Source organism: Heliangelus exortis, chromosome Z (assembly GCF_036169615.1).
Source record: "Heliangelus exortis chromosome Z, bHelExo1.hap1, whole genome shotgun sequence".
Lineage (NCBI taxonomy): Eukaryota > Metazoa > Chordata > Aves > Apodiformes > Trochilidae > Heliangelus > Heliangelus exortis.
The window spans coordinates 49,495,261-49,507,504 of NC_092454.1; the positions used below are offsets into that span (position 1 = coordinate 49,495,261).

General features: G+C 39.4%; 1 protein-coding gene across 1 annotated transcript in view; it reads left to right on the top strand.

Moving 5' to 3' along the window:
- Positions 1–665: 665 nt before the first annotated feature.
- The window catches only part of SV2C (synaptic vesicle glycoprotein 2C), a 115,074-nt gene continuing 103,495 nt past the window's right edge, over positions 666–12,244 (top strand). Inside the window, exon 1 of the mRNA XM_071730658.1 lies at positions 666–809. The gene's annotated coding sequence lies outside the window, so the exon portion shown is untranslated. The remainder of the gene's footprint in view (positions 810–12,244) is intronic.

Genomic DNA, 12,244 nt, shown 5'->3' on the forward strand with positions numbered 1-12,244 from the left:
AAATATTTTTCTGATATTTTCTTTAACACCATCATTTTTTTCCTAGTGAGGAATTCTTCTATTCAGGAAAGAGAATCTTGCATGTGGGAGCTCCTACACCAACTTTACTCCTTCACAACCTGACATTCACTTGCCATCTGTGTGTGGAGTGCAGGCAGGTTTGCACTGTTGCTGCAAAGTGTTCATGGCCCGCACCCCAGCAGGACACCAAGAAGGGAGGATGCGGTGATCTTTGGGTGGACACGGGGCCTGTTGCAACCCACTCTGAAACAAACAATTCCACACACTTTCCCCTGTTGTCACCTCTCGTGAAACACTGTCTTCTGAAATAAAGTGCACGCGTGGGTATCACAATTTTTATTTTTCCCTTCCAGCGTGCAAAAGGGGCACGTTTTCGCAGAGGCTTCCCAACCATCGCCCGCGGCGGGGAGGAGGCGGTTCTGTGTCTCCCCCGCGCCGGTCCTGGACGCTGCCGTCGGCGGGGATCGCCCTCCCCGCACCCACACGAATTCACTTCCCGGCGGTGGTCGCCGCCGCACCGCGCCGTTCCGCGCCGTTGCGCGCCTCGCCCGCTCGCTCTCTCTCTCTCTCCCCGGCACTGCAGCAGAGGTTTCACCGCAACGCGAAGCCCACGCAGCCTCCCCAGTCCGCCCCTCCTCCGGCCCGTCACGCTCGGCGGCTCCTCCGGGAGGATCTTGCCGCCTCCCGCCGCCCCTCCCTTCCCGCCGCCAGCAGGGGCCGGCGGTCGCGGGGAGCGGAGGGAGCCGAACAGCCCGGACGCACCGCGCCCTCCGCCGCTTGCCCCACCGGTAAGTGATGCTCCGGCAGGCAGGCAGGAAGGCAAAGGAAGGCAGGCAGGCGGCTGCTGCTGCTCCCGGGCACAACTTTTCCCCTTTTCCTTTTTCTTTTTCTTTTTTTTTTTTTTTTTTTCCCCCTCCGTTTTCTTTTTTCTTTTTTCTTTTTTTCCCCCCTCTTTTCGTGTTCCTTGTATGTTTGTGCAGAAGGAGGACTTCAACTTTTCCATGGGACTTGTAGGGGGGTTGCTTGCCAGGGAGGGGGAAAGCTCTTTTTTCGGGGCAGGTCGAGCTTTACAGAGAGCGCGGAGTGTCCGCGCCTATCGGCGGCGAGCGGGGACAATCTTTGCTCGGCTGATGCTCACTCGGGCTTCAGGCGGAGCTCACTCCGTCTTTTGCCCAGCCAGAGCAGGTTGCACAGATCAAGGCGGTGTGAGCGTCTAGTCTCTGCTTTCGAAGCTGACTGGCATATTAAGGCTGGCAGAACTTTTGCACGCTAGGGGGGAAGAAACCGGGAGTATTCAGGTTCGCAGACACCAGATGTTTGAAGAAAACAAGCTTGCAGATACAGCGGTAAGGATCCCGAGGAAAATAAAAGGTGCAGGAAGGGTGTCGAGATTCCATCTCCTCGGGGAACCGGCACTTTGTAAGATGCGTGTAGAAGGGAATAGGCAAGGTTACAGATCCTGCAACAAGAAAAAAAAATTCAGAGGTTTTGAAAATTACATTGCTTTTCTCACTGTAGGTTGCCTTTAAGGATTATAACTCACATTAACTGTCTTGAGAGAACAGTTCAGCATTCATGATGCGTAAGAGGGAGCAGGGATTCCCTTACTTAGAGCTTCAGACTTCGCCAAAACATACTAACTTACCGCTTTCCTCATGCTTTGGGTGTTCAGATCCCGAGATGCCTCTGCAAGTATGTAAGACAGGGAAGCCTGTAGAAATCACAGTGGGGAAAATTACAGGCTGAGACCTGTGGTTAGGAAGAGCCATGGGATGGTCTAACTTAGAGGAGGTGGCAGAGCAGATGAGCCCAAGGGATGCCAAGCAGCAGAGGATCTGGTCTGGCAGTCCTGAATAGAAGCAAAACACCCCAGGGACCTGAGAGATGGGTGACACGGGCGTAACTGTGCATGGAGGTCACTGATGAGTCTTGGAAACCTAATTCTGCAAAGCAATGTTGGATCATTGTGAGTGGGGGGGCGAGGGTGGGAGATGAGTCATGATGGCTGGGGTGGCCACGGCACATCTGTACAGAGCAGGGGGGCTGAGGAGAGAAGGAATATGTGAAGAAGAAGCATAATAAAGAGAGGTGGAGAGGAGGGAGATTGTCTCATCGAAAGATTCTAAGATCATCCAGAAGATCCTCTGTGGTTGATAGTAGCTCGCTTTCCTTCCTGCAAAAGGTTAGGAGGCTGATGAGTGTACCTCTGGCAGAGGGGGGGGGATGAGTGGGTGAGGGGGCGATGGATTGCAGAGGTTAGTACAGCAAAAAGGGAAACCTACTCAGACAAACACAATTGGTACTGCTGGTACTTGGGCTGCATTGCACTGCAGTGCAGGGAGCTCACAGCAACTTCTGCCTTAGGAGAGAGAGGGAGATGCTGAATGGGTCCGTAGAGATGGCACAAACAATGCCAACAATTGCTGCTTTGTGAGGGAATTGTGGATAGAACTGGAAGAAGAGCTGTAAGGAGATTTTTGAAGGAAAATCCTGATGAATTTGCAATTCATAAAGGATTTATTAAAAAAAAAAACAAAAAAACAAAACAAACAAAAAAACCAATACCCCCCCAAAAAACCCCTACAACACCCAAACCAAATAAAGTTCTCTAATTAGATGATTGTAAATGGTATACTTTAGTTCGAAGTTATTATCCTCTGAATATTCTAAAGGAAAAAGCCTTGTTTTAACTATGCCATATGTCCTCCTGAATTATTGAAGTTTTACAGTGGATCTCCTTTTTATGGATGGAGATCCCAGTGGGAATGAAAACTAGCTTTATAATGTTTTGTGCAATATTCATAGTTTTCCCCTGCATTTTCATTGGAAGAAGGCACCCTGTCGATTCCTTCCCCTTTACCTAGCCATTTTCTGCAATTTTATTGAATGATAGCATGCATTAAATCTCAGTGGTTTGGTGCTTATTTTATTTATTTTTTACGTTATGAGAGCGAGAAGCATTGCTTTTCTGTATTCCAAAGAAATGTGGAATTTGCTAAAATATAATCACAGTAATCTCCAAGTAGACTTTTTTAATACTTGGAGGAAAGATTTGCAGAGGCCAAATGTTGACAAAAAGACAGTCTGTCAATTAAAATTATTGACACACATTGAGTCTCCAGACATCTTAAAATGCTGTTCAAAGAAAAAGAAGAAACAATTGTTTAATGTCTGTGTTTCTGAAGCTGTATTTCTACATCTTATTCAGTCAAAATGACCCCGGGTATCAGTGGTACAGAATTGACACAGACTTTCTCTTATGGCAACTTGATGTAAAATAGCATGCCATTCTGGTAGAAAGCATTTGTATTTGGCTAGATGAGATCAAACCAAGTGTTTTCTGATGATATATTTTAAAAATCCAATTAATTTTTAATAATAGGAAAGCAAAGGTGTTAGTTTTTTCTCTCAGTCCTGAGCAACATGCAAGAAAGATGTCCGCAACAAAGGAAAATTACACGAAGCATTCATTTGCAAAACATGATGTTACCTCAGGTGACAATATGAAACATTTACTGAGTTTATAGGTGCCTGAGCATGTAAGCTTGCACAAGTTGCTCTCAGTAATGGCGGATTCCAAATTAATTTTTTAAATTATGTGCTCTTAAGCACTGAGGACAAATGTTTATCCACACTGATCCTGACTGTCCCTGAAGATTTCAGTGGGAAGCAGAATGAATCCAGATAAATCATTATCCAGAGGAGTTTGTATAAAATAGTATTAATTTAGATATTTCACATCCTCAATCATATAAAAGTTGCTCATATGTCACAGGCAGGCCACTTGGGTTATATATTGCTGTGAATTTTTGCAACCCATATGCATCACAGGGTGCATATCAATGCTTGTTTAAACAAAAGCTCATAAATTAGATTAAATGTGTTTTCAAACTTGTGATAGGAAACACACAGCTGCTGCCACCACCTTCATATTGTGTAGTGCATAACGTTTTTCTATTAAACCAGAATGGAGTCCTTTTTGAAATGATTCAGAGGACTGACTTTAGAGCTTGTCTTCTTTTAAGTGTTTGTAAGCAGTTAAATGGAAAAAATAATTAAAAATATGTTAAATCTAGTGACACCAGGAAGAAAAAGGTAGTTACATTTTTATTTTAAATACGCAAACTATTCCCGTATTCAATTAAATATGATATATTCTCCAGTAACTATGTTACAAAACATGACGGGTTTTTTTTTCCAGCAGAATACTGGTTGATATCTTCACAGACATTTAATTTATCTTTGACTTCTATTGCTTTGTGGTTTTTCTAGAGGCATTCTAAACATGCAAAGTATCTATTCTCCTGTAAATATAAATATTGGCAATGTGTGATATGTTTGTCAGGTTTGGTTTAAATTAAAATATTTATGCCAGTAAGAGATAAATATGTACGTATCAAATATAACCAAATGCAAATTTCTTTACGTTGATTATAATTGAAGCTGTTGTCCTCTTATTAAAAAAACAAACATAGATGGTAAAGCAACACGGAACACGTACATTGCTTCCCTGCAGTTCAAATTCACGGTCACTAATAAAATTTTAAATGTTGCAGATCTAACAATTTCATTGTCATATCAGTACAATATTATTAAGTTAATACAGTACAATATTATTAAGATATCTTAATATCCTTTCATTTTTAAGGGCTTGCCATGCATCAGAAAAACGTAAGAGACCTTCATGGTTAGGAGGGCATTTCGTCCAAATATTTCTAATTCAGCTAAAAAGGCACCATATTGAAATGAGTGACACAAACCATGTAATGCACCTGTTTTAGCACACGAGGCATGTAGCATGGTATTGATCTGAGACTCATGAAAAATATGGTGCTGCTGCAGCTTCATTTTCCTTGCCAGCAGCGAGATTTTTGTGAAGATAAAGCAGCATCCCTGTAGCTGTCTCTCTCCTTCTCAGGTTATTTTTGTGATCATGGCTGTGTGGGTCTAGTTAGGGGCTTTTATGTTGAATGGTAGTCTGTGTCTCACAAGAAAGTCTAGATTTTTGACTGAAAATCTACATTATGATGAATACAGTTGGTAGCACCACTAGAGCATCTTGTAGGATTTTTTTCCCCTTTAATGATCATACAGGGCTTGTATAGGGAATAGCTTCATGAAATACCTAATGGAAGCTAAATATTTAGAAATATGAGTAACCATTGAACTGAGCATTGTCTTTGGTTATAGCATTTTATGGGGCCTGTGGGTGTTTGAGGGCATAATTTTCATGTCATATACAGCTGAAGAATAAACTTCCCTTTTTCTAGGAGTAACAGTGCTAATCCCAAGAAACTGTTTTTTCCACCCTTCCCTCTTCTGTGATGGGATTTGCTTTTACCTGAGAATCCTTTCCATTGCTGCAGCCTTACGAGTGAAGCGGTCCTCTGAACTGCTCCTAAGGCTGAGAAATGCGTGATTCTTTGGAGCAGCACTTCCAGCTGGAAATCACTGCTCTCTACGCATGTAGCTTTTTGTTATTTCTCCTTTATCTGTATGGATTCTTGAAATCTTGCCACTTGGACAGCTGATGGCATGCCTCACATTCTTGCAGCCTGTAAAAATGGGACAAAAAACATCTATATTTTCAGTAAAAAGGAATACAGTTGAAAATTTCATCACAAAATATATCCAAGCATCAAAGAGTGAAGATAAGATCAGAAGTGTGTTCTTTCCATTTCCTGATCATGTTGAAAGCTCTCTGCAGTGCACTTTTGATATCTTTCTTGTACAGGTATGAAGGCACCAGATAATACTTGGCGTTTTACTTGTCTCAAGACAACAAAATAAATTTTGTGGTACCAACCACGGAGGATCCTCATGTGTTGGCTTGTTAGAGCTTTTGGAGGGGATTTATGGATTTGTGAATAATTGGGGTGCTTCTGCAGAAATCATATGAGGCTGGGCCTGAAAAGAAAGGTAAGACCATGTTATCATGGTCTTGTATGAGTCTAGAAAATGCATATTCTTGATTTTACAGAGATCACATCGTCTTAGTTTTTACTGGGATGAATTTGAGCTGGGTTTGATCAACAACTTAAAAGAAGATAGTTCTTAGTACGGTAGGTGAAGATACCAAATGCTAACATTTGACATATTTTGGCCTCCTATTCGTCATATTAGTACATAACTGTGCAGTTGACAGAGGCTTTTGCTTTTGAACAGTATTCTTCTTTGAGTCTAGACAGAACTGAACTCACTGCTTCTCTTCATGTGTAGCTGATGCACAGACTGCCACTGCCACTGGGCTAATTTACCCCTTTTAGCCCCTTTTTGCAGCATTTGAAACACCTTATTTTCAAATAACTCAACTGTTACTTCCTTTAGGCTTTGCTAAACACAGCAGGTTCTGGCAATAGAGGAAAATACACTTAATGATGTAAGGCATATAGCTAACAAACTCGTTACTGTGTCTGAAAATCTCATAAGGGTTTGAGAAAAAAAAAAGTTTTAAGGCTTGTGGAAGTCTCAGCTATGCAGTCTGTCTTTCCCTTGGTTTTGCCATCTCATCATTGACTGCAGTATACTGTAGACATAACGAAGACATTTAAATAACTGGTTCTGTTGCAATCTAGTACAGTAGTATTATTCTCTGAACAAACCACTGACATGCTTAAGCTAATCCTACAATGTGGACCATGATGCAACTAGATTTTCCTCCATTCAAAGCTAACTAGTTTAAAACTTGCAAGAAGGTTTCTGAATCTTCTGGAAGGGACAAGGATTCTTGAAGTCATTTCATCCAGCCCCCATGTAAAAGCAGAGCCAACTTTTATAATTAGCTCAGATTGCTCAGGGCCTTGCCCACTAAAAGTCTGAATATGTCCAGGTATGAGCATCCTAAAATGTCTCCGTACAATCATTCCCACCCTTCACTGGCCCCATCATGAATTTCTTCCTTGTACTTAGTTGTTGATAAGGGTGGCAAAATTGGACATACTGAACTAGATGTAGCTTCACAAGCAAAGGGGAACAATTATTGCAGGTCAGACTCTTGCTAATGCATCCAGGATATGGTTGGTTTTCATTACCACAGGGAGCACTGTAGCGTATAGCAGCATAAATTAAAATGGCATCTCTTTGCCATAATACTGGTGTTTGTATGAAGACCCTGATTTTTCTCCTAGAAAAAATTTCCCCTTATCTCTTAGAAAAATGTTACTGTGCACGATTTTGTGATTGTAGCAACCTGTGAAAAATATTTTGAAACATGAGTGCTTACAAACAGCATGAAGGTAAGTGTCAGAACAACTATTTTGTAGGGGCTGAATTGTCAGTCAATGAAGATTTCCTCCAAAGTGTCTTTACCTCAGTTGTGAGAGGAAGGTCACCACAGATTATTACCAGGTTAGGTCCTGGGACACCTCACTGTAATTCAAATGAGGTGAATGAAATTGCATTCAATTTGGATTTGGCTAGAATCTTTAAGTCTAGAGGTTTTCTTTGAAAAAAAGGTGGTATAATTAATTGATCTTTTTTCTCTCATAATTATTTTATCTATGATTTTAAATAGTCTTAACTACCTTGATAAATAATTAAGCACTTGACCAGGAAATGTATATCTTTCTAAAATTCCACCTAGGTAGAGGTAAGTCAAACTTGTATTTAAATAGAACCTACATGATTAGCCTTGGTAGATGTTAGCTAGCATGAACAAATTCAGATGGATGTGTTTATTGGTACCACAAATAAAAAAAAAAACCCACACCTTCATGTGACTTCTGCTTTTGTGACTTCTTTTGTAGCTGTTCATAATACCTAAAATGACTAAAGTAGGAAATGACCAAGGAAAAGATATTTTTAAAATAATCACAATCCTTTTGCCATACATCTTATGCATTACACATTATTTTACATAAAGCTGCTCTGACAGATTTCTCCCATGCATCTTGTAACTTAAAAGGGTTGCACACTCACATGGATCTCAAGTAGAAACAGAAGAAGTGGAGTATGAAAAAACAAGGCTACATATATTGTGGTAGTAATTTCGTTAAAAAATAACAGGAAATCAATTGTATATCTGCAATAACTTTCTCATACTTTTTAAAAACAGAATGTTCTAGCTGATGGCACCCCTTTAGTTCCATTTGTCATCATAGTGTCATCTACCCTCTTCAGAATTCATGAGCTGTTGCTCCTAACAGTTTCATAACTTCATGTCATATTCAGAACAAACCCTTTCCTTATAGCCTAATCTCTCTGTGGTATGAGTCAGCAGAAAAATAAATGTTTTGTAGTATTCCCATTTTTAAATGTTAGTATAAAAAATGCAAACGAGAAAAGTTACTTGGTTTTGTAAGTGTATATACACAGTGTGTAAAGAACATAAAAATGTCAAACCAGATCACAATCTGTTTTTAAAAAATATATATCTACTGTAAGTGTACAACATTCAGATTCTTAAGTGAGTTTAGTTCACAACATTTGCCTATTTGGGCCATAGTCCCCTATGGGCAGGAGCTACTCTACACTGGCAGTGCATTCTTTGGTGTTCTGACCTATCAAATGGAGTCCTAAGTTTAATGTATTTCATGGAGCTTTCCAAGTCGGAAAGACTGATACAGCAAAAATCCAGGCCACTTACTGGAAAAAATAAAAGCCTTGTACGCTAGTCCTCTTCTTACCGTAAAATGAATTATTGGGAAAAAAACCTCAAAACCCAACACAATAACATGGACATGGAAAAGTAAAGGTGTTTTTCCTAGAAAACACAAGAAGTGATATAAATGTTAGACAATGTATAGGAACATTTGGGAACTTTCTGCTATGTTTAATTAAATTTTGTTTAATTTTTGTTTCTTACAATAAAAATCCCTGTTCAGTTCATGTCTGAATTTGGGAGAGTCCAAGTATTGTAAACCTCTTAAAATCCCTCCTCAGTACATGGTACTAAGCTATTGAAGCTAAGGTATCATTCTGTGGTATAGGTGCGCTCTTCAAACTCTGAATCTATAACCAGAAATATTTAGGCTCACTTCTATAATCATAAATATTATGTCCTGACTTTTGGAGACATAATCCAGTTGGATGCAGTAGATTGCTGTATTAGAAAAATAATTAAGACATCAGTCCTTGTTCACTTTGAACAACCAAACAATTGCAAACTCCAGAGATTAAAAGATAATGTCATCAGGGTGGTTCTGCGTATTTGCTCTGAAAAAAATAAAAGGTTGGAAAAAAAAAATCCAAATGCTAACCATTGGTCCAAACATATTTTAGCAAACAGATGTTTAGAAAATGTGTGTTAATTGCCTAAAACAAGTTTATGTCAAAGGCCATTATTTACTAGGTCCTTTATGGAACAGAGCAAAACTTGTTCCTGATTTACAAACTTAAATAGCTAAAATAAAAACAAATGAAACCCAAACATCTTGTATAGTATTTGCTGGAGTCATGGCTTGGTTCTCCACTGTCTGTCCATGACCATGTCTGTCCAAAGAGATATTAGCAATCCAAGATCTGGCACAGTAATAATCTAGAAGCAACCCTAATTTTTTGGTACTGGATATTTTGCCTCCTCAAGGCAGTTTTGTCTGGGAAGCTGCTTGTTTTGGGTGTGCTTCCTTTGCAGAAATAAAGAGACTCCTGGAAATTCTCATTCAATTCACATTTGTTCAATGCCTAAGTGAGTTTTTAAAATCTGTTTTTAATAGCATTGTGGTTTTGATTACAAATCTTGAAAACCCAATAAAAGTAAGCCATCAAAAAGAAAATACTGAGGTTTTCTCTGGGACATCTTTTGACTGAAATGATTAGAATCATAGAATCATCATGGGTGGAAAGGACCTTCAAGATCATCAAGGTCAACTGTCAGTCCAACACCATCTTAACCACTAAAACATCTCTTGAAGCACCACATCTACCTGTTATTTGAATACCCCCAGGGCTGGCAACTCCACCACCTCCCTGGGCAACATATTCCAATGCTTCATGACTCTTTTGCCAAAGAAATTTTTTCCTAGTATCTAATGTGAACCTCCCCTGGTACAACTTGAACCCATTACCCCTTGTCCTAGATTCAGGACCCACTCAAGACTAACTCATTCTGAATGCTTTCTTCTGTTGTGTCAAAGCCATTCTGTCATTCTACTTAATAATTTAGTAGATGGGAAAGTGTTTTTCCTGGTGGATTAGGTATCTCTGAGAAGAAGAAAAAAAAATCTGGAGAAATGGCTTGCTAATTTCTGTGTTACAGTAGCAAATGAGTATGGTAACTTCCTGCTCTGTAGTCCAAAGGAAGAAAATCTATTTTTTAGTATTGGGGAAACTATTGCAAACCACCCTTCTTTCAATCTGTTGGTGGTATGACTGCTGTCTAAAGCAAATATTTCTCGTAAAAATGACCTAAATGTCTTTTTACTGTGTATATTTGCTGAAATATGTGTAACTCAAGGGCGTGACCTGAAATGTGTGTAATATCCCACTTGGTGTTTTAAGGGATGTGTGTTATTCTGGTAGGGACAGGAAGAAAATATTACAGACTTCCCTAGTGCTTAATCCCCGTACAATCTTTCAGAATAGAGCACTTACAGTCTCCACCCTGTGAAGAAAGACCCTGACAGTCTAACAAGTAGTTGGAACACATTGATGCATAAGGAGGGGCTGTCACTTTGCTCAGCTGGTAAGAGAAGGCCAAAGGAAGATAGGGAATCTTATTGCTGTCTTTCATCATCTAATGAGTGATTAGAAGGAAGATGGGAGTCAAGAAAGGTAATGGGAATAGGACCACCATAGAAGAAAGACATTCTTCACTGTGTGAGTGGTGATGTATTAGAGGTACATAGGAATTCTGTGGCATCTCTGTCCTTGCAAATGCTCAGAACTTTCCTGGACGTGGCCCTGGGGAGCCTGATCCAATTTAGAGGCTAACGTGGCTCTCAGCAACGGCTGGAGTAGAAGACCTCCAGGAGTCCCTTCACACCTTTGTATTTTGTAATTCTAACGATATGATAATTTATTGCTATTAGATTGTTTATAGAGTTTGATTTACTCAAGGGCCTAAGTTCATGCAGAATCAGACTACTTGGCTGATAAGTGGGACAAATAAGTGTTGGCAATATGATAGTAAGAAGTGAAACTGAATTACCAATTAAATTTTTTTTCAGTCAAATGTTGATGATTATCAAATGTATAATGTGCTTTTAGACCTGTTTTATTTCTGGTTATAAGAAAGAATGTATCTTTTCCTAACTGGGAGAAATTGTTTTCTATTGTATGTGAAATAAATGGAAACCACTATTTAGTGTCTGTATTTCAGTAACTAGGAACAGAGGTGAGCTACAGGTTGAACCACAGTGCCTTTCTCCACTCTTGTGATTAGGAAGACTTATTTCTATGAGCAGAAAGGAGCTATCCTTTAGTTGGCTGAACTCTCTATCAGCAAATTTATTTTCTTAAAATATTGAATTAAATTTTACTCAGTATTCTAAAACAGTGGAAGTAATAATTTTGTGATACCTTTGGTCTTTAATGTTCCAGTAATGTGCATTTTTAATTAAGATGCTCTTTTAATGCAGTAAAACTTTCTGAGAAATTGTAGGGCTAATTGGAATAGGGTTGATATAAAGTTATTGTTGCTATACTTCATAAGGTTTCTGTAAACAGGTAGAGGTCTTTGAAAAGATCCAAATAAGTGTTAAAATACAGTTTATAAGACCTGTTAACTTGTGGTTCAACAGTATCATAGCAGCATAGAATGCAAGGGTTATACACTGAGCATATGAACTGTAGAAGTGGAAGCTGTGGAGGGGTCAGAAGAGGAGGAATACATGCAGTGGAGAGAAAAGAAATATAAGGTCAAATTCCTGTGAAATTTTTGATTGGATTTAAAACTGCCTCTCCTTAATGGGAGTGGTCCTTGCTCTAGGGGTGCAAGCAGTGAACAGTGTATCAGCTGTGCAATCTGCAAAATGATTTTCAGTGGAAGCTGATACACATACATTGAAGAAACTAAGCACTTAATCAATGTGATGTATATCCTGAGGCCACCACAATGCGAAGCTTTAAAAAAGCCTAATTGTAAGCTATAATTGAGAACTAATTGGCTGATGAAGCAAGAGCTTATTTTCTAAAATTGCTTTTCTAATTCAATTTAAACATTTATGACATTTGGGGTTTTTGTTATTGTTGTTAATTTTTTTTTCTAGAAAAGGATTATTATTGGAAAAGGATTATAAATCATAGAAAAGGATTATAAATTACTGTTATAGTTTGGCAGCTGGTT